This window comes from Hemitrygon akajei, chromosome 13 (assembly GCF_048418815.1).
Source record: "Hemitrygon akajei chromosome 13, sHemAka1.3, whole genome shotgun sequence".
Classification (NCBI taxonomy): Eukaryota; Metazoa; Chordata; class Chondrichthyes; order Myliobatiformes; family Dasyatidae; genus Hemitrygon; species Hemitrygon akajei.
The window spans coordinates 55,793,598-55,816,741 of NC_133136.1; the positions used below are offsets into that span (position 1 = coordinate 55,793,598).

General features: G+C 42.0%; 1 long non-coding RNA gene across 1 annotated transcript in view; it reads left to right on the forward strand.

The window, feature by feature from the left end:
• The first annotated feature begins 365 nt into the window (after positions 1 to 365).
• The window catches only part of LOC140737499 (uncharacterized), a 72,653-nt gene continuing 49,874 nt past the window's right edge, over positions 366 to 23,144 (forward strand). The window contains exon 1 of the long non-coding RNA XR_012101174.1: positions 366 to 762. This is a non-coding gene — a long non-coding RNA (uncharacterized lncRNA). The remainder of the gene's footprint in view (positions 763 to 23,144) is intronic.

The window sequence follows — 23,144 nt, forward strand, 5'->3', positions numbered from 1 at the left end:
TTAGATGTTAGACTTATTTGAAGGGGGTTGGGCGAGGGAACGTTTTCCAGGTTCCTTGTTTGACGTTGCTAGTGAAAAAATTCTCATTCCGGGTGGGTTGTGGAGCTTGTAATTGGACAATTGCAAACAGTGTATTTTATCGTCAGCCTATTTTATAGATAGGAAACAAAGTAATCACACCTTAGGTAGAATACTCTTTTCTTTAAATAAAGTATGTGTACTAGAACTTTTTCCTTATCCATTCTTTCAGAAGCAAAATATAGTCAGGCTTTCAATCGATCTTCCCGGAATATGTTTCACTAATTATGAGAAATGTAAAAATTGCAAGCTTAATTAAAGTAGTATTCTTCCACAAATGCAGTGTTTTGAGAATACAAATTTGGGATACGAGAAATATTTATTACCGCTAACCTATATCTGATAAAGCACTTTGGTGTATAAGGAAATGTTGAAATATTCCAAAGAAAACACGAACAAAGCAGTGACATAATTGAATTTCGACTACGCGTTGTTATTAAAAAGTAAAGTGAACGTTTGTTTTTAAAAGCTTTAGGAGGTTTTGCCCTTTCGATGACGGTCTTTGGGGGTGACCCTGTTGGAAATCATACAGCCAGCCGTCAGGAGAGAAACCGCGGCAGCATTATTCATTAGTGGCCTAGCTCTCGGTTAACTGGGGTGTGGCGTAATGCGGCTGAGAAGAAAAGTTGCACGATCGATTTAATGTAACCGATTGTCTAACGTGTGAAAAAGAGTAACAATTCTGTGAGTTAATTTTGAATTTTTCATAGTCTGTCTGCCTGCTAGGTATTGTGTGGCATTCTCACAGATAAATGCCCATTCCATGTGGCCTGTTGGATCTCAAATGCTCTCGCCGTGACACTCGGCTCTCCTTTTGCAATCAAGATTATGTTGCTAAGGAGATTTGCTTTACTGTTACCACTGATTTGTGTTAATACGTATTGAATACCTTTTCAGTATCCTTTCAGACAAGGGCGAAGGAAAACTTCCCTAAGTTTCTGAATTTACATTACAAATGAATCGGTCGTGTAATGAAGCCGATATAAAGTGCGGAAGAGAAAAGAGGCTAAAGAAGGGCACTCATGTGAGAAATGAAGTGAGCTGCAGGCTGCTGTTGAGTTGAGAGCGTTCACTATCAGCTGGAAGAGGGGGAGAAAAGTTGGTCGAGCGCCTCCATCACCGCCGACCACCCACTTACTCAAACTCTGCAGAAAATCATTAGTATCGCTTTGACAATGTATGGAAAAAAAACTGCGAATCAGTTTGGTTCGTCTAAACTCCTGTTTATATCTTTTTAATTAACAGAGTGAAACTGTGTATTAAGCTGGGAGTGAAAATCGTTTTTGTAGGACTGATTATAATTAGACCATTCTACAGCTTCCAAATGTAGATATTTCTGATACCAAGAATAGGTTTTGATTTCTTTTGGAGAGTTTTAATTGTGTCAGCTGCGTGTGAATTTTGTGAGAATTTTCCACTTCTTTCTTGAGCCTTCCCTAGTAGAGGATGACTTGCTTCTATCGGATTTCTGTGGTTTTGCAGGTGAGGGCACTGTGGGAAATGGGCTCTGCCAGAGGAAGTCTAGGACGTAGATGACAGGACAATTGGTGATTAGTTTAGGAAGCTGTGTCTCTTTGCATTTACACATGGCTTCTGAGTGCTCTGACAATGGACAGGAGAATGCTCCATCTCTATTTGGAATGGTCATGGATAGGGATACCTACAAATTGGGGATATACTTTTGAAGGGAGACTTTAAAACATCCTTAATCACCTCTGTTGTCCATATGGGAATCTCTTCTGGTGACATAGCTCAGATTATATGTTTTAGGATTCTGGAGTTCAGCATGCAAGCTGACCTGTTTACATTGGGCAATAAATATTTTGCTTCCTGAATACTTTTGGGTGTATCTAATGGATTTTGGGGTGCTGATCATGAAAATCACTATGAAATTTCTCTATCATGCACCATTTTTTTGAAATTGTCTGTATTTGTTATTTCAATTCATAATTCAAGTCAATTAAAATGTTGCCTACAATGTAAGCTGAAAAGTTTTCTATCTTGTATAGATAGGCAGTATACACTGAAATACCAAAGACTGAGATTGACTCCTTATTAAGAAAGCCTATGAGCTCTACTTTGGGTGTAAAATTGGCGACCAAGACAAAGCCTAGGATCCTCACATTTTTTTGCACAACATGCACTGTCAATCTTAGACCATAAGACATAGGAGCAGAATAGGAGCCATCTGGACCATTGAATCCGCTGTGCCATTCAATCAGCTGATCCTTTTTTTCTATCTTCAACCCCAGTTCCCAGCCTTCTCCCCGTAACCTTTGATGCCATGTCCAATCAAGAACCTATCAATCTCTGCCTTAAATACACTCAACGAAGTGGCAACAAATTTCACAAATTCATCACCCTTTGGCTAAAGAAATTTCTCCACATCTCTGTTTTGAAAGGGCACCCCTCTATCTCGAGGCTGTGCCGCCTTCTCCTAGACTCTTCCCACCATGGGAAACATCCTTTCCATATCTACTCTGTGTAGGCCTTTCAACATTCGAAAGGTTTCAATGAGACCTCCCCCATCCTTCTGAATTCCAGCGAGTACAGACCCAGAGCCAAATGTTCTTCGTATGATAACCTTTTCATTCCTGGAATCATCCTTGTGGACCTCCCCTGGAACCTCTCCAATGCCAGCATATTTTTTCTAAGATGAGGGGCCCAAAACAGTCCACAATACTCAAGGTGAGTGCCTTATAAAACCTCAGCATCAAATCCTTGGTGTTATATTCTAGACATCTTGCAATGAATGCTGACATGGCATTTGCCTGCATCACCACCAACTCAACCTGCAAGGTGACCTTCAGGGTGTCTTGCACAAGGACTCCCAAGTCCCTCTGCATCTCAGATTCCTGGATTTTATCCCCATTTAGAAAATAGTCCCTACATTTATTTCTGCTACCAAAGGGAGCATGCCTTATGAGAATTGGTTGAGTGAACTCGGCCTTTTCTCCTTGGCTCGACGGAGGATGAGAGGTGACCTGATAGAGGTGTATAAGGTGATGAGAGACATTGATAGTGTGGATAGTCAGAGGCTTTTTCCCAGGGCTGAAATTGTTTCCACAAGAGGACACAGGTTTAAGATGCTGGGGAGTAGGTACAGAGGAGAAGTCAGGGGTAAGTTTTTTACTCAGAGAGTGGTGAGTGCATGGAATAGGATGCCAGCAACGGTGGTGGTGACGGATACGATAGGGTCTTTTAAGTGACTTTTGGATAGGTACATGGAGCTTAGAAAAATAGAGGGCATGGGTAAGCTTAGTAATTTCTAAGGTAGGGACATGCTTGGCACTACTTTGTGGGCTGAAGGGCCTGTATTGTACTGTAGGTTTTCTATGTTTCTATGAATGACCATGCATTTTCCAACATTGTATTTCATTTGCCACTTTCTTGCTTCTTCTCCCAATCTGTCCAAGTCCTCCTGCATCCTACCTGTTTCCTCAACGCTACCTGCCTCTCCACCAATCTCTGTATCATCTGCAAGCTTGGCAACAAATTCCATCATCTAAATCATTTATATACAGCATAAATAGAAGTGGTCCCAATACTGACCCCTGCAGAACACCACTAGTTACTGGCAACCAACCAGAAAAGGATCTTTTTATTCCTATTTGCTGCCTCCTACCAATCAGCCAATGCTCTAACCATGTTGGTAACTTTCCTGTAATGCCATGGGCTCATAACTTGGTAAGCAGCCTCATGTGTGACACCTTGTCAAAGGTCTTCTGAAAGTCCAAATATACAACATCCTCTCCATCCCCTTTATCTATCCTACTTGTAATCTCCTCAAAGAATTCCAACAGGTTCATCAGGCAAGAGATTCCCTGAAGGAAACCATACTGCCTTTGTACTATCTTGTCCTGTGTCACCAAGTACTCCATCACCTCATCCTTAACAATTGAGTCTAACATCTTCCCAACCACTGAGGTCAGATCTTGGAGCTTGGCTCAGAGATGCTCAGAAGTCAATGCCATTTGCTGTCCCAATAATATGGCAAAAGCAGAAGGATCATGTAACAGACTGTTACTTCTGTCTAATCAGTGTGCCTTTTGTTCTATGCTAAAAACAAGAAATCCATCAAATACCCCAGTCTCTTTTCAGCCATGAGACCCATGCCACATGATAATAGTACCAAAGCCACCAGAGACATGGAGTCGAGAGGAGGCAGACGAAGATGCCATGATGCATGAGCCAGGAATGGTAAATGACACTGATTACTGATACAGAATTGTGGTAGTCATGGATCAAGTACTCTATGCCACTGAATGCCACTGAAATTGCCTGGAAGCACAAAGAGCACTTCTCCAGCATTCTTAGGATGGGGACATTCCATACCATATGTAATGTCTTAGCCATCCTAGGAAAGTGATTTCAGGTTACTGGTCTAAAGGACGTATGCATAGATGCTGGAATTGTCGCAGAGGGGTCCATCAATGGAGTCCTTGATGATAAACAATACAATTGTGATGTCAGAGTCCACAAGAACATCTATGAAACACTGATGAGACTCACACGGGCAGAGTTCACATCGTGGGTTGAGGACAACATTCCAGAGAGGAGTGGGATGATCAAATCATTCTTAGACCATGTGAACGACATGGCCGGTGACTTGAACCAACAGAAGTTGAACAATCTGCTGCAAAGTCCACTCTTAGCTGAGCTGATAACTCTGTGGACAGACTTTCTGGAACACCTCTGTCACAACAATGGAGAGCTATCCGCATTCTGAATATCATACGTTGACATGGTAGAGAATGTAGTACTTGAGCTTCTGCGCGCCTCTCATGAGGGGAACTGGGAGTTGTACCTCCGTGCTATAAGAACCATGAGCCCATGGTGCTTTGCCTATGATAAGATGAATTATGCCAGGTACCTGTCCTCTTACTTTGCTCAGATGGTGAACCTCCCAGAGAAAAATCCTTCTGTGTATGAGGCCTTCAAGACAGGCGAATTCTCAGTGCAGCTGTCAAGTATCAACACCTTTGGGCAGATTCCTGTGAACCAGGCTAAAAACAGTCTCATTAGCTTCATAGTCCATGAATGGAGGAAGGTGGAGTACAGAGAGATCCCCTCCTCATCTTTCTGCACAGGCCCAGAGGCATCAAATACTTCTTGCATGTTAAGCCTCACATGAAGATATACATTGTATGTGGATTTTCTTTCTTCAGCCACTTGTGATAGGAGAATACTCTCATTTCCAGGAATCAGCCCAGTGAAACTCTTTTGGACTACTGCCGATACCAGTATGTACTTTCTTAGATAAGAGGACTAAAACTGAAACTGCACGTACAGAAGTACTAAGTATTGTGCATACTAAAGTCTAAAACTGTACATACTCCAGATACGGCCTCATCAATATCCAGTGTAATTGTAATCATACCTTTCTCTTTCTACGTTTTCCACTTTCTAAGCAACCTTCTAAATTGCAGTAACAGCCAATATGCCACTTACTTCCCTCACTATTTGCTGCACCTGCCTGTAAACGTTTTGCAATCTGTGCACAAGAACATTTAGATCCTTGTATACTTTGTTCATCTGCAGACTGGCTCCTTTTATATAACAGTCTGCCTCTAGCTTCCTCTTACTGAAGTGCATGATCTCGCATTTTCCAACATTAAACTCAAGTTACCATATTTTGACTCACTCATTCAACCTTTCTCCATCCTTTTGCAGAGTCTAGATATTCTCATTGCAATGCTCCCTCCCATCTATTTTCATGTCATTGGCAGATTTCCATTATCTCACATGCAAAATTCTGGAGGAACTCGGCAGACAGCATTTATGGAAATGAATAAACTGTCGACATTTAGGGCCAAGACCCTTCATCAGGTCCAGATTATTAGGTACAGGACATACTAAATAAAATGGGAATAGACTGGGAATAGACTTGAAACCTGTCAATTTAGCTGCCGATAGTCTTATTACTTTTTTCCATTGCCTTGCTCTTTATGTTGGTGATTGCTACAAGATTTTCAACTTTTATTTTCCTCATAACTCTGCTGAGGTACTGAAGGCAATGGTGCTGTTAATTATCAATGTATGCCTTTCTGGGAGTTGGCTTCCAAGATGATGGGAAGTTGTCTGTTTTTATTTATGGGCTTTGTTGTCAGTCAGGTAGGCACAGGAATCTGTTTCGCAGATGTTGACTGTGAAGACTTTTTCCATACTTTTTAATAAAAAAGTAAAAAACGTCTTGGAGCTCAACCACTAAATCTGTGCATATTCAAGTGTCAACTATATTCTGCAATTCATTGACCAAAGTTGGGGTTACCTTTTAATCAGTGGATGCTCTGATTTCCCCAATTCATTGGGAAGTTTCTTGGACGTGAGGAGCATAATTGCAGTGAGGAAGACTGAAGAAAGCAATGGGTAATAGCAGATGACATATCAGAGGATCTGTCTTGCGACCAGCATGTAAGTGTCATCACAAAGAAGACATGACAATGCCTCTGCTCTCTTAGAAGTTTGCATAGATTTGATATTATCACGAAAAACTTTGACAAACTTCTATAGATGCACAGTGGAGACTGGTTGCATCATGACCTAGTATGGAAAAGGGCTGCAGAAAGTGGTGGACACAGCCCAGTCCATCACTGGCCCTTCTCACCACTGAATACATTTACGTGGAGCACAGCCGCAAGAGATCAGCAACCATCATCAGTGGAAAGGGGCTGGATGGGAGCAGGGGAGAGGTGGGATGATAGTGTATCAGCTGGTGCAATCGCTTTACAGAGTCTGAGTTCAATTCCTGTCACCGTCTGTAACAAGTTTATATGTTCTCCCTGTGACTGCGTAGACCTTCTCCTGATGTTACAGTTTCTTCCCACATTCCAGAGGTATATGGTAATTTGTGGGTATACTCTGTTAGCACAGGGAGCATGATTGCAGGTTGCCCCAGTACAATCCTCAGACTGTCGTCATTGATGCAAAATGAACCATTTCATTGTATGTGTGACAAATAATTCTAATCTTTATCTCTTTCTTTCAAAGGTCTCCATCATCCAGACTACAATCAGGCAGGAGGTACAGAAGCCTTAGGTCCCACACCACCAGGTTCAGGTGTAGTTATCACCCTACAACCATCAAGCTCCTGTATCGGTATGCATAACTTCACGTACACTACTCTGAACTGATTTTATGACCTACAGACTCACTTTGAAGGACCCTTTACAACTTACAAGACAATATGACACTGGAGAAGAATTGGGTCATTTGGCCCATCAAGTATGCTTCACCATGGGTAATTTATTATCCCCCTCAAAGTCATTCTCCTGCATTCTCTCTGAAACCTTTGATGTCCTGACTAACCTAAAACCCATTAACCTCCGCTTTAAATATACTTAATGACTTGGCCTCCATAGTAATGAAATCCACAAATTCACCACTCTCTGGCTCAAGAAATTCCTCCTCATCTCTGTTCTAAAGGGAGAATCCTCTATTCTGAGACTCTACCCCCTAGTCATAGATTCACCCCACTAAAGGAAACATCCTCTCCATATCCACTCTATCTAGGCCTTTCAATATTCAGTTGGTTCAATAAGATCCCTCTCATTCTTCTAAACTTCAGTGAGTACTGGCCTAGAGCCATCAAACGCTCCTCATACATTAATCCTTTCATTCCCATAATCATTCTTGTGGGCCTCCTCTGGGCCGTTTCCAATACCAGCATTTCTTTTCTCTGATAAAGGGCCCAAAACTGTTCACAACTTCCCAGAAGAAGGAAGTGTGAACCATAATGTGGGCAGCATTGATGGTGGTGGAAGGGAAGCCCCATTCTTTGAAGGAGGAGGATATCTCCTTCATTCTGGAATGAAAAAGCCTCATCCTGAGAGCAGATGCAGTGGAGATGGAGGAATTGAGAGAAGGGGATGGCGTTTTGTTCAAGTAACAGGGTGGAAAGAGGTACAATCCAGGTAGCTGTGAGAATCAGTGGATTTATAATAGAAATCAGTAGATAAGCTGTCTCCAGAGATGGGGAGAGAGAGAGAGAGAGAGAGATCGAGAAAGGGGAGAGAGGTGTTAGAAATGGACCAGGAGAAGTTTGAGCACAAGGTGGACATCTAGGCAATATTGAAGAAGTTGACAAACTCAGCATAGGTGGAGGAAGCAGCATCAATGCAGTCATCGATGTTGCATACGAATAGTGGGGGAGTGATACTAGTGTAGCCTTGGAGCCTCGACTGTTTCACTTAGCCAATATATGGTGGGCATAGCTGGGACTTGTACGAGTACCCTTTTGTTTGAAGGAAGGAAGCGGGAGGAGCCAAAGGAGAAGTTATTGAGAGTGAGGACATTCTGTTAGATGGAAGAGAGTGGTGGTGGAGGGGAACACGTTGGGTCTGCTGTCCAGAAAGCAATCAGAGCTTTGAGGACTTCCTGGTGGGGCTTGGTGGTTTATAGGGGCTGGACATCCATGGTGAAAACAAGATGCTCAGGGTCAGGGAACTTGAAATCATTGTAAAGATGAGGAGTGTATGAAGTGTCACGGATGTAGGTAGGAAGGGACGGAACCGGGGATGGGGGCTGATAAAACTGAATCGAGGTTTGCAGATATGAGTTCAGTGGGCCAGGAACAAGCTGAAACAATGGATCTATCTGGACAGGCAGGAACAAAGGAGATGTCCCTCTTCTTCAAAAAAAGGGGCTTCCCTTCCTTCACCACCAACTCTGCCCTCAACCACATCTCTTCCATTTTGTGCATGTCTGCCCTCACCTCATCCTCCCACCACCCCACCTCCCCACTATGGATAGGGTTCCTCTTGTCCTCACCTACCATTCCACCAGCCTCTGTGTCCAATACATTATTCTCCGTAATTTCTGCCATCTCCAATGGAATCCCACCACCAAGCACATCTTTCCCTCCCCCCACAACTCCTCCGGACTTTCTGTTTTCTGCAGGAATCGGTCCCTACATGACTCCCTTGTCCATTTTCCTTCTTCCATGGCCTTCTGTCCTCTCCTATTAGATTCCCCTTTCTCCAGCCCTGTATCTCTCTCACCTGGCCTACTGAGGACCTCCAGCATTTTGTATATGTTAGTTGTATATAGTATACATACTTTGATAATAAATATACTTGGTACTCCAAGTGTGGTCTGACCAATACCTTAAGTACCCTCAGCATTACATCCTTGTTTTTAGTATTCATTTTGAGAGAAATAGAACACAACAATGCATTTGTCTTCCTTATCACTGATACAACCTACAAGTTAACCTGTAGGGAATCTTGCACAAGCACTCCCAAATCACTTTGCACCTATGATTTTTGAATTTTCTCCACACTTAGAAAGTAATCTACACCTTATTCCTTCTATCAAAGTGCACAACCATACACTTCACTACAGTATATTCCATCTGCCATTTCTTTGCCCATTATCCCAACCTGTCAAAGTCCAACTGCAGACTCCCTGCTTCCTCAACACTGCCTTCACCTCCAGGTATCTTTGTATCATCCACATACTTGGTCATGAAGCTATCAATTTCATCATCCAAATCATTGGCATATAACATGAAAGGAAGCAGTCCCAAAACCAGCCCCTGTGGACCACTACCCACTGGCAGCCAACCAGAACAGCCCCTCTTTACTCCCACTCTTTGCCTCCTACCAGTCAGCCTATCTTCTATCCATGCTAATATCTTTCCTGTAATACTATGGGCTATTGTTAAGCATCCTCATGTGTGGCACCTTATCAAAGCCTTTCTGAAAATCCAAGTGAACAATATCCACCAAATCTTCTTTGTCTATCCTGCCTGTTACTTTCCTAATGAATTTCCACAGATTTGTCAGCAAGATTTCTGCTTAGGAAACCATGCTGACTTTGGCCTAGTTTGTCATATGTCTCCTAGTACCCTGAAGCCTCATCCTTAACAATGGACTCCAAAATCTTTCCAACCACTGAAATCGGGCTAAATTCCCTTTCTTCTGCCTCTCCCCTTTCTTAGAGTGGAGTGACATTTGTAATTTTCCAGTCCTCTGGAACAATTCCAGAATCCCAATTCCAGAATGAGAACTGGAGGATAGCTTATGTTGTTCCGTTGTTTAAAAAAGGCTCTAAAAGTAATCCGGGAAATTGTAAGCCAGTAAGTTTGACGTCGGTAGTAGGTAAATTATTGGAAGGAGTACTAAGAGATAGGATCTACGAGTAGTTGGATAGACAGGGACTTATTAGGGAGAGTCAGCGTGGCTTTGTGCATGGTAGGTCATGCTTAACAAATCTATTAGAGTTTTTCAAGGAGGTTACCAGGAAAGTGGATGAAGGGAAGGCAGTGGATGTTGTCTACATGGACTTCCATAAGGCCTTTGACAAGGTCCCGCATGGGAGGTTAGTTAGGAAGATTCAGTCACTAGGTATACATGGTGAGGTAGCAAATTGGATTAGACATTGGCTCAATGGGAGAAGCCAGAGAGTGGTAGTGGAGGATTGCTTCTCTGAGTGGAGGCCTGTGACTAGTGGTGTGCCACAGGGATCAGTGCTGGGTCCATTGTTATTTGTCATCTATAACAATGATCTGGATGATAATGTGGTAAATTGGATCAGCAAATTTGCTGATGATACAAAGATTGGAAGTGTAGTGGACAGTGAGGAAGGTTTTCAAAGCTTGCAGAGGGATTTGGACCAGCTGGGAAAATGGGCTGAAAATGGCAGATGGAGTTTAATACAGACAAGTGTGAAGTATTGCACTTTGGAAGGACAAACCAAGGTAGAACATACAAGGTAAATGGTAGGGCACTGAGGAGTGCAGTAGACAGGGGGATCTGGGAATACAGATACAAAATTCCCTAAAAGTGGCGTCTCAGGTAGATAGGGTCATAAAGAGAGCTTTTAGTACATTGGCCTTTATAAATCAAAGTATTGAGTATAAGAGCTGGAATGTTATGGTGAGGTTGTATAAGGCATTGGTGAGGCCGAATTTGGAGTACTGTGTGCAGTTTTGGTCACCAAATTATAGGAAGGATATTAATAAGGTTGAAAGAATGCTGAGAAGGTTTACAAGAATGTTGCCGGGACTTGAGAAACTGAATTACAGAGAAAGGTTGAATAGGTTAGGACTTTATTCCTTGGAGCATAGAAGAATGAGGGGAGATTTGATAAAGGTATATAAAATTATGATGGGTATAGATAGCGTGAATACAAGCAGGCTTTTTCCACTGAGGCCAGGGGAGAAAAAAACCAGAGGACATGGGTTAAGGGTGAAGGGGGAAAAGTTTAAAGGGAACTTTGGGTGGGGGGGCTTCTTCACAGAGAGTGGTGGGAGTGTGGAATCAGCTGCCAGATGAAGTGGTAAATGCAGGCTCACTTTTAACATTTAAGACTAACTTGAACAGGTACATGGATGAGAGGTGTATGGAGGGATATGGTTCAGGTGCATGTCAGTGGGAGTAGGCAAAAAAATGGTTTGGCACAGCCAAGAAGGGCCAAAAGGCCTGTTTCTGTGATGTAATGTTCTATGGTTCTAATCCAGTGATTCTTTAAAGACATTGCCCTTCTGACACACCTTTTCTATTTCCTCTGTAATTTGTAATCCACATCCTGGCTGCTGTTTGGAGGCCTGTATACAACTGCCATTAGGGTCCTTTTACCCTTGTCATTTCTTAACTCAACCCTTAGAGTCTTTACACCTTCTGATCCTATGTCATCCCTTTCTAATGAATTAATATTACTTGTATATAGGGCCACACCACCCCCTCTGCCTACTAACCTATCTTACTGATACACCATATATCCTTGGATATTCAGCTCACAATGGCAGCCATCCTTTAGCCAAGTTTCAGAAATGGGCACAATGTCATACTTGCCAATCTGTAGCTGTGTTTCAGAGTGTCCATTTTATTTCTTATGCTGCGTGCATTCAAATATAACACTTTCAGTCCAGTATTTGTTGCTTTCTGTTGTAAATCGTCCCACTGGCTGTGATTATGCCTCATTTCCTGCCTGTCCTTCCTCTCTATCTTTGATTTATTTCTGTTTTCCCCTTCCTCAGCCCTATCACTCCGGTTCCCATCCTCCTGCCAAATCAGTTTAAACTCTCCCTAACAGCTCTATTAAATGTGCCCACTAGGATATTGGAGCCTTTTGGGTTCAGGTATAACCCGTCTTTTTTGTACAGGTTGTACTTTCCCCCAGAACAGGTCCCAATGATCCAGGAACCCCAAGCCCTGCCCTCTACACCAGTCTCTCAGCCATGCACTATTATGCCTGATCATGCTATTCTTGCACTCATTAGCATGTGGCACAGGCAGCCATCCTGAGATTACTACCCTGGAGGTCCTGATTTTCAGCTTCCTACCCAACTCCATGACTTCTCTTTACAGGACCTCCTCTCTTTTTCTACCTATGTCATTGGTACCAACGTGTACCAAGACTTCTGGCTGTTCACCCTCTCCCTTCAGAACAGTCTGCACCCAATCCAAGACATCCCGTACCCTGGTACCTGGGAAGAAACACTCCATGCGAGTATCTGTATCAGGCTGACAGAACCTCCTGTCTGTTCCCCTCATTATGGAATCCCTTATGACTACCGCATTCCTCATCTTCTTCTCTCCAGAGACCCGATCGCCATGGCCATCCTCTAACAGGTCGCCCCCCTCAACAGCATCCAAAACAAGATAACAATTACTAGGGGGATGGCCACCGGGGTGCTCTCTATTATGTAAGCTCTTCCCTTCCATTCCCTTCCTGACAGTCACTCCCTATAGCTCCTATCTATCTCCTGTTCACTTTCCCTAATAAGCTGTAGGTTATCAAGCCGCAGCTCCAGATCCCTAACACAGTCTCTCAGGAGCTGCATCTTGGTACATCTGGCGCAGATGTGGCCATCTGGGAGACTGGAAGATTCCCAGAATTCCCACATCTGACACCCAGAGCAAAGTACTAACCCTACAGACATGCTCTCTATTCCTCAGAAAAATGGAAGAAAAAATGAAGTCCATTTACCCACTTACCTCACCGAAGCCTGAATGAGCCAAAGCCCTACTGCTCCGACTCAGACCACTCCGTCAATGACAGCTCCAGCAGGCAGTGTCTCCCTTTTATGCCTGAACCTTCCCTGGTTTATCTTCTGTGAAACTGCAGGACATGAATGTTCTCCCATGACACCCACTGTAGGAGTCCATCAGTATACTAGTGGTAACAGCCTCTTAAGAAACTTGGGACTTCCTAGTTCTTGCAAATGATCCTGCCCCCATGATCTAGTCCCTTCCTACTTACCTCTGTGACAATTCACATGCCTTTTGCTATTTTGGAAGTTTTCAATTCCCTGGCCCAAACTGGAATAAGAGTTCCAGTCTATGCGCCAAAGAAAGTTAAGTGTTTCTCCGTTTAAAGATGCTTCTTGACAAGCTGCGTTCTTTCAGCATTGCTGTCTTGGTCCTCTCACAAACTTTCTGCAAGTTACCTGAGGAACCTCCAGCAGTGTTGGAAGTGCATTGGCTGAGATATGCTCATTTGCTGAAGTTTCAGACTGGATTTGCTCCAAAGGTTTCTGCATTCTTCCCAAAACTGACTGGTAAACAATTGCTTTTAACTTCACTCTGGGTGGTTACAATAACTGGATATAATGTGGCAGCCCTGTGTTCTTTTGAAGTAGTACTACTGCCTTATAGTTAATTTAGTATGATCAGCCCAGATTAATTTCTAAGCAAAGTGCTTACAATACTAAGACAATAAATAAAAACATGCAATAGCAATTAAAAATAAATAATATCAAAATAATGTTTATTTAAGTTTGTTGTACTACCAAAGGGCAATTTTGAAATTTTAGACCATAAGACAATAAGATACAGGAGCATAATTAAGCCATTTGGCCCATCAAGTCTGCTCCACCATTTCATCATTGCTGATCCAATTTTCCTCTCAGCCCCAATCTCATGCCTTCTCCTGTATCCTTTCATACCATGACCAATCAAGAATCTATCAACCTCTGCCTGAAATAAATATAAAGATGTTGCTTCCACAGTTGCCTGTGTCAATGAGTTCCACAGATTCACCACACACTGGCTAAAGAAATTCTTCCTCATCTCCATTCTAAAAAGATAGCCTCTATTGTGAGTTTGTGTCCTCTGGTCTTAGATTCGCCCACTATAGAAAACATCTTATCCACATTCACTCTGTCAAGGCCTTTCACCATTTGAAAGGTTTCAATGAGGTCACCCCTCATTCTTCTGAATTATAGTGAATACAGACCCAGAGCCATCATATGTTCTTCATAGATAGATAGATAGATAGATAGATAGATAGATAGATAGATACTTTATTCATCCCCATGGGGAAATTCAACTTTTTTCCAATGTCCCATACACTTGTTGTTGCAAAACTAATTACATACAATACTTAACTCAGTAAAAAATATGATATGCATCTAAATCACTATCTCAAAAAGCATTAATAATAGCTTTTAAAAAGTTCTTAAGTCCTGGCGGTTGAATTGTAAAGCCTAATGGCATTGGGGAGTATTGACCTCTTCATCCTGTCTGAGGAGCATTGCATCGATAGTAACCTGTCGCTGAAACTGCTTCTCTGTCTCTGGATGGTGCTATGTAGAGGATGTTCAGAGTTTTCCATAATTGACCGTAGCCTACTCAGCGCCCTTCGCTCAGCTACCGATGTTAAACTCTCCAGTACTTTGCCCACGACAGAGCCCGCCTTCCTTACCAGCTTATTAAGACGTGAGGCGTCCCTCTTCTTAATGCTTCCTCCCCAACACGCCACCACAAAGAAGAGGGCGCTCTCCACAACTGACCTATAGAACATCTTCAGCATCTCACTACAGACATTGAATGACGCCAACCTTCTAAGGAAGTACAGTCGACTCTGTGCCTTCCTGCACAAGGCATCTGTGTTGGCAGTCCAGTCTAGCTTTTCGTCTAACTGTACTCCCAGATACTTGTAGGTCTTAACCTGCTCCACACATTCTCCATTAATGATCACTGGCTCCATATGAGGCCTAGATCTCCTAAAGTCCACCACCATCTTCTTGGTCTTGGTGATATTGAGACGCAGGTAGTTTGAGTTGCACCATATCACAAAGTCCTGTATCAGTTTCCTATACTCCTCCTCCTGTCCATTCCTGACACACCCCACTATGGCCGTGTCATCAGCGAACTTCTGCACATGGCAGGACTCCGAGTTATATTGGAAGTCTGATGTGTACAGGGTGAACAGGACCGGAGAGAGTACGGTTCCCTGCGGCGCTCCTGTGCTGCTGACCACCGTGTCAGACCTACAGTCTCCCAACCGCACATACTGAGGTCTATCTGTCAAGTAGTCCACTATCCAATCCACCATGTGAGAGTCTACTCCCATCTCTGTTAGTTTGTGCCTTAAGATCTTGGGCTGGATGGTGTTAAAGGCACTAGAGAAGTCAAGGAATGTAATCCTCACAGCACAACTGACCCCATCTAGGTGAGAGAGTGATTTGTGCAGCAAATACGTGATAGCATCCTCCACTCCCACCTTCTCCTTATACGCAAACTGAAGAGGATCCTGGGCGTGCCTGGTTTGTGGCCTCAGATTCTGTATTATCAGCTGCTCCATGGTCTTCATCACGTGCGACGTCAAGGCAACAGGTCTGAAGTCATTCAACTCCTTTGGTTGTGGTTTCTTCGGTACCGGGACAATACAATGTGACAATGTGACAAGCCATTCAATCCTGGAATAATTTTCATGAACCTCCTTTGAACCCTCTCCAATTTTAGCACATCCTTTCTAAGAAAAGGGGCTAAAACCTGCTCACAATACTCCAAGTGAAGCCTCACCAGTGCTTTATAAAGTTTCAACATTACATCCTTGCTTTTATATTCTTATTCTCTTGAAATGAATGCTAACATTGCATTTGTCTTCCTCCTTTAGGAAATTCTGCACAAGGACTCCCAAGTCCCTTTGAATCTCAGATTTTTGTATTTTATCTCCATTTAGAAAATAGTCAACCCTTTAATTTTTTTCTTCCAAAGTGCATGACCATACACTTCCCCACACTGTATTCCACCTGCCATTTTTTTGCCCATTCTCCTAATTTGTCTAAGTCCTTCTGTAGCCTCTCTAATTCCTCAAAACTATCTGCCCATCCACCAGTTTTCATATTGTCTGCAAACTTTGCAACAAAGCCATCAATTCCATCATCCAAATCATTGACATATAACATAAAAATTTTTGGTCCCAACACAGATCCCTGTGGAACACTACAAGTTCCTGGCAGCTAGTCAGAAAAGGTTCCCTTTATTCCCACTCTTTGCCTCCTGCCAATCAGCCACTGCTTTATCCACATTAGAATCCTTCCTGTAATACCATGGGCTCCTAGCTTGTTACGCAGGCCCATATAACCATAAAACCATATAACAATTACAGCACGGAAACAGGCCATCTTGGCCCTTCTAGTCCGTGCCGAACGCTTACTCTCACCTAGTCCCACCTACCTGCACTCAGCCCATAACCCTCCATTCCTTTCCTGTCTATATACCTATCCAATTTTTTTTAAATGACAAAATCGAACCTGCCTCTACCATTTCTACTGGAAGCTCATTCCACACAGCTAGCACTCTGAGTAAAGAAGTTCCCCCTTGTGTTACCCTTAAACTTTTGCCCCTTAACTCTCAACTAATGTCCTCTTGTTTGAATCTCCCCTACTCTCAATGGAAAAAGCCTATCCACGCCAACTCTATCTATTCCCCCCATAATTTTAAATACCTCTATCAAGTCCCGCTCAACCTTCTATGCGCCAAAGAATAAAGACCTAACTTGTTCAACCTTCTCTTTAACTTAGGTGCTGAAACCCAGGTAACATTCTAGTAAATCTCCTCTGTACTCTCTCTATTTTGTTGACATCTTTCCTATAATTTGGTGACCAGAACTGTGCACAATACTCCAAATTTGGCCTTACCAATGCCTTGTATAATTTTAACATTACATCCCAACTCCTATACTCAATGCTCTGATTTATAAAGGCCAGCATACCAAAAGCTTTCTTCACCACCCTATCCACATGAGATTTCACCTTCAGGGAACTATGCACCATTATTCCTAGATCACTCTGTTCTACTGCATTCCTCAATGCCCTACCATTTACCATGTATGTCCTATTTTGATTAGTCCTACCAAAATGTAGCACCTCACACTTATCAGCATTAAACTCCATCTGCCATCTTTCAGTCCACTCTTCTAATTGGCCTAAATCTCTCTGCAAGCTTTGAAAACCTACTTCATTATCCACACCACCACCTATCTTAGTGTCATCTGCATTCTTATTAATCCAATTTACCTCCCCATCATCCAGATCATTCATGTATATGACAAACAACATTGGACCCTGTACAGATCCCTGAGGCACACCACTAGTCACCGGCCTCCAACCTGACAAACAATTATCCACCACTACTCTCTGGCATCTCCCATCCAGCCACTGTTGAATCTATTTTACTACTTCAATATTAATACCTAATGATTGAACCTTCCTAAATAACCTTCCGTGTGGAACCTTGTCAAAGGCATGTATGAGACCTTGTTAAAGGCCTTCTGAGAATCCTTGTCCAATTCATCGACCGATTTCCCTTGTCTATCCTGCTTGTTATTTCTCTAACAGATCTGTTACTCAAGGTTTTCCTTTGAGAAAAGCATGCTTACTACGTCCTATTTTATCACGTGCCTCCAAGCACCCTGAGACCTCATCCTTAACAATCGACTCCAACATCTTCCTAACCACTGAGGTCAGACTAACTGGCCCATTGTTTCCTTTTTTCTGCCTCTCTCTCTTCTTGAAGAGTGGAGTGACATTTGCAATTTTCCAGTCTTCCAGAACCATTCCAGAATTTAGTGATTCTTGAAAGATCATTAGTAATGTCTCCATGATCTCTTCAGCCACCTCTTTCAGAACACTGGGGTGTACACTATCTGGTCCAGTTGACTTATCTACCTTCAGACCTTTCATTTTCCCAAGAACCTTCTCTGTAGTTATGGTACAGTTCATGCCCCAACACCTGGAACTTCCACCATACTGCTAGTGTCTTCCACAGAGAAGACTGATGTAAAATACTTATTCAGTTCATCCACTATTTCGTTGTCCTACATTAATCCTCTCCAGCATGATGTTCCAGTGGTCTGAAATCGACTCTCACCTCTCTTTTACACTTAACCTATCTGAAGAAACTTTTGGTAGTCTCTTTGATATTATTGGCTAGCTTACTTTCCGAATCCATCTTTACCTTCTTAATAACTTTTTAATTGCCTTCTGTTGGTTTTTAAAAGCTTTCCAATCCTCTAACTTCCCACTAATTTTTGCTCTATTATATGCCCTCCCTTTGGCTTTTATGTTGGCTTTGACTTCTCTTGTTAGCCAAGGTTGTGTCATCTTTCCTTTAGAATACTTCTTCCTCTTTGAGATGTAAATATCCTGTGACTTCTGAATTGTTTCCCAAAATTCCAGCTGATAATGTTCTGCCACCATCCTTGCCAGTGTTCTTTTCCAATCAGTTCTGGCCAATTCCTCTGTCATGCCTCTGTAATTCCCTTTATTCCATTGTAATACTGATACATCCGATTTTAGCTTCCCCTCAAATTTCAAGGTGAATTTGATCATATTATGATCAGTTGCCCCTAAGGGTTCTTTTACCTTCAGCTCGCTAATCAATTCTGGTTCATTGCACAATTTCATGATTAATATTGTATATTACAGGGGTTGCTTGGGTTGTGGAAGACTTCACTTTTGGAAATTTAACTTTATCCAAAGTCCCACATTTTTCAAGCATTTTTCAGCACAGGGATATTAGTTATAGAAATGCAAACATCATCAAGAATTATGGAATGGGCTATTCAAAAAGCTGATTCAAAAGAGAATTAGTCTTCCAAAACACTGGTTACTTGCAATCTCCCTAAAGTAATCAAGTTCAGGTTGAAGATTATTGTCATCTGACTGTACATATATATAGCCAAATAAAACAACATTCCTCTGAACCACAAAGAGAGCAAACTTAATATGTATATCACATACTACTCATAAGATAAAATCAAAACATAAAACCACCAATAAGTTCATAAAATATAATTCAAAATTCTTGTTCAGTACAGGTAAACAGTACAACAAACAGCTCGCTGTCCTAGTGATGAGACCTTGGTAACCTGGTGGCAGGTTATTAATTAGTCTTAGCATGGGGAAAGAAGATGTTACGCAGTCTGACAGTCCTGGTAGGGTCTTGTGGTCCGATGCCTTGAGGCTTCTGTATCACACAATGATGCAGCCAGACAGGACACTCTCAATCATGTTCCTGTAGGAAGTTTTTAGAATGGGTGTGGGGAGCCTTGAATGCCTCCATCTTCTCAAAGTGTAGGCACTTCTATGCCTTCTTTACTAATGCGAAGGTGTTGCGTGACCAGATTAGATCAACCATTGAGTGCACACCAAGGAACTTCGTATTCTTCACTCTTTCCAAGGCAGAGCCATTGACGTGCAATAGAGAGTGGTCGACCTGTGCCTTCATGATGCCCACAATCATCTGTTTTATCTTGTCCATGTTGAGATTTGGCTTGCTTTTCTCACACCACTGGACAAGTTCTGTATGCTGAGCCAGCATGGGTGCTGGTGAGGCCAACCACTGTTTCAAACATGATGATGCAGTTTGAGCTGGATCTGGCAGTGCACAGCCCTGGGTAGCACCAGTACTCATTGGGATGGTGCTTGAGATGATTCTGCCAACTTCGACTGATTGGGATCTTCCCATCAAGGAGTCCAAGATCCAGTTACAGAGAGGAGTGTTGAATACATTGTCTTTAAGAACACAGCTGCAGTTCATAATGTGAGACTACTGAAGAGATTTGTTTTGGAAACTGACCAGGCAAATTTTGTATTGTACTTGTAAAATACTTTATTAAACAATGTAACATCCATTTATACTCAAAGGCAATCAAAACTAGCCATTAGCTATGAAACATTCTGATTCTGTGTTATTATAATTACACAGGGGAAAACATTAATAAATGTTAATCAACCATCATTGAAACTGTTTCTTTCTGAGTAATAGAATAAAATTGTTTTATGGACAGTTCTTAGGAATGCATAACCCAGATAATGTTTGTATTCAAAAAGGTGGTTCACATGACTTCCTTTACCACTCCTTTGTAGTTTCTAATTACTGATTAGTATAATTATTCTCAGGAAATAAAACCTTCATGATTTTTTCGCATACAGCCCACATGTTTGATGCATCGTAGAGTCAGCAATTATCAGCCTGCAACGATGAAAGTTTGCCATCGACAATGCATTCACTTTCAAGAAGAGTTATATCAAGAAAATATGTTAAAATGGACTCTTGACCTCACAATCCACCTTATTGTTTGCCTGCATTGTACTTTCTTTGTATCTGTAATATTTAATCTGCCTTCTGTTGTTGCTTTCCCTCATAGTATCTCTGAGCTGTATATGTGTGTGTGTGTATATATCCAATTATATATTTTTTCTCTTCCTTGTTCATCATTTGATCTGTAGATCACTGCTGGCAAGGTTGACAGTTCTTGTCCATCCTTCCCTCAACTGCTGCAGTTTTCTGTGAAGGAATTTCCACAGTGCAGTTGAGACAGTTCCAGGTTTTAGTCCCAGCAACAATGAAGGAATGGCAGTATATTTCCAAGTAAGGATAGCACGTGAATTGGATAGTAATCTGCAGTTAGTGGCATTCTTGTGATCCTTTATCAGGTAGAGACTGCGACTCAATGTGGTGCAATATCATTGCGGCAGGTTTGCCAGAGCTTTTGGGGAGGATTTAAATTAATTTGGTAGTGGGTTGGGAACCAGAGTGATAGGGCTGAGTATAGGAATGTTGGTAGAATGAGACTGTCAGGAAGGACAAGCAGATAAATACAGAAAAATTTCATTCTGTGGGATGGGTTGCAGTGTAAAAGGGGGACAAAATTGAAAAGGGTGACATACAGGACAGAAGGTGGTATATTTAAATGCATATAGTATAAGAAATAATGTAGATGATCTTGTAGCACAGTTAGCAGTTGGCAGGTGTGACATTGTGAGTATCATGGAGACATGGCTGAAAGGCGATTGTATTTAGGAGCTTAATATCCAAGGACACACAATCTATTCAAAGGACAGGCAGGTAGGCAGAGGAGGAGTTGCTTTGCAGGTAAAAAATGAAATCAAATCTTTAGAAAGAGGTGACAAGATCGGAAGATGCAGAATCCCTGTGGGTAGAGTTAAGAAACTGCAAGGGTAAGAAAACCCTGATGAGAGTTTTTAGAGGCCTCCAGACAGTAGCCAGGATGTGGTCTACAAATTACAGCAGCAGATATTCCTCCTTTGGGATGTATCTATCCTGCACCTTCTGTATTGCTCCCAGAAACTCCAGCCATTGCTTTTCAGCTGTCATCCCCGTCAACTTTAGGAGGAAAAAGAATATCAAAAAAACAATGTTACGTTAGTCACAGGGGATTTGAATATAGATACATTGGGAAAATCAAGTTGATGCTGGATCCCAAAAGATGGAATTTGTGAATTGCCTCCAAGATGGCTTTTTGGAGCAGCTTGTGGTTGAGCCAACAGGGAATCAGTAATTCTGGATTGAGTGTCAAGTAATTAACCAGATATGATGAGGAAGCTTAAGGTAAAGGAACCGATAGGAAGCAGTGATTATAATATGATAGAATTCACCCTGCAATTTGAGAGGGAGAAGCTAAAGTCAGATGTATCGGTATTACAGAAGCATGAGTGAGGAGCTGACTAAAGTTGACAGGGATGACGGCAGAAAAGCAATGGCTGGAGTTTCTGGGAGCAATTCAGAAGGAGTAGGATAGATACATGCCAAATGAGGAAGTATTCTAAATGCAGAATGATGTAACCGTGGCTGACAAGGGAAATCAAAGCCAAAATAAAAGCAAAAGAGAAGATATATAATAGAACAAAAATTAGTGGGAAGTTAGAGGATTGGAAAATTTTAAGAAATCAACAGAAGGCAATTTAAAAAAAACATAAAGGGGGAAAAGATGAAATATGAAGATAAGGTAGTCAGTAATATCAAAATTGATAACAAAAGTTATTTCATATAAATAAAGAGTAAAAGAGAGATGAGATAACTGGAAAATGACACCGGAGTGATAGTAATGGGGGATAAGGAAACGTCAGGTGAACTTAAACAGTATTTTGCATCAGCCTTCACCTTAGAAGACATTAGTAGTATCCTGGAAGTTTGAGAGTGTCAAGGGCCAGAAGTGGGTGCAGTTGCTATTACTAGGGAGATGGTGCTTGGAAAACTGAAAGGTCTGAAGTTAGATTAAGTCAGCTGGTCCTGATAGAATACATCCTAGGGTTATGAAAGAGGTAGCTGAAATGATTAGTAATGATCTTTCAAGAATCAATAGATTCTGACATGGTTCTGGAGGAATGGAAAATTGCAAATGTCACCCCACTCTTGAAGAAGGGAGCGAGGTAGAGGAAAGGAAATTATAGGCCAGTTAGCCTGATCACAGTAGTTGGGAAGATGTTGATCAATTGTTATGGATGTAGTTTCAGGGTACTTGGAAGCACATGATCAAATAGGCCAAAGTCAGCATGGTTTCCTGAAAGGAAAGTCTTGCCTGACAAATCTGTTGGAATTCTTTAAAGAAATAACAAGCAGGATAGACAAAGGAGAGTCAGTGGATGTTATGTACTTGGATTTTCTGAAGGCCTTTGACAAAGTGCCACACAGGAGGATGCTTAACAAGCTATGAGCCCGTGGTATTACAGGAATAAAAAGGTTATCATTTGAGCAGTGATTGAAGGCTTTGAGCTTGTACTCGCTGGAATTTAGAAGAATGAGGGAGTATCTCATTGGAATCTTTCAAATGTTGAAAGGCCTAGATAAAGTGGATGTTAAGAGGATGTTTCCTTTGGTTGGGGAGTCTAGGACCAGCAGGCACAGCCTCAAAAAATGGGATGTCCATTTAGAACAGAGATGAAGAGGAATTTCATTAGCCAGAGGGTCATGAATCCATGGAATTTGTTGCCACCGGCAGATGTGGATGCTAAATCATGGAGGCATTTAAGGCAGAGGTTGATAGGTTCTTGATTAGTGAGGGTGTGAAAGATTATGCAGATAAGA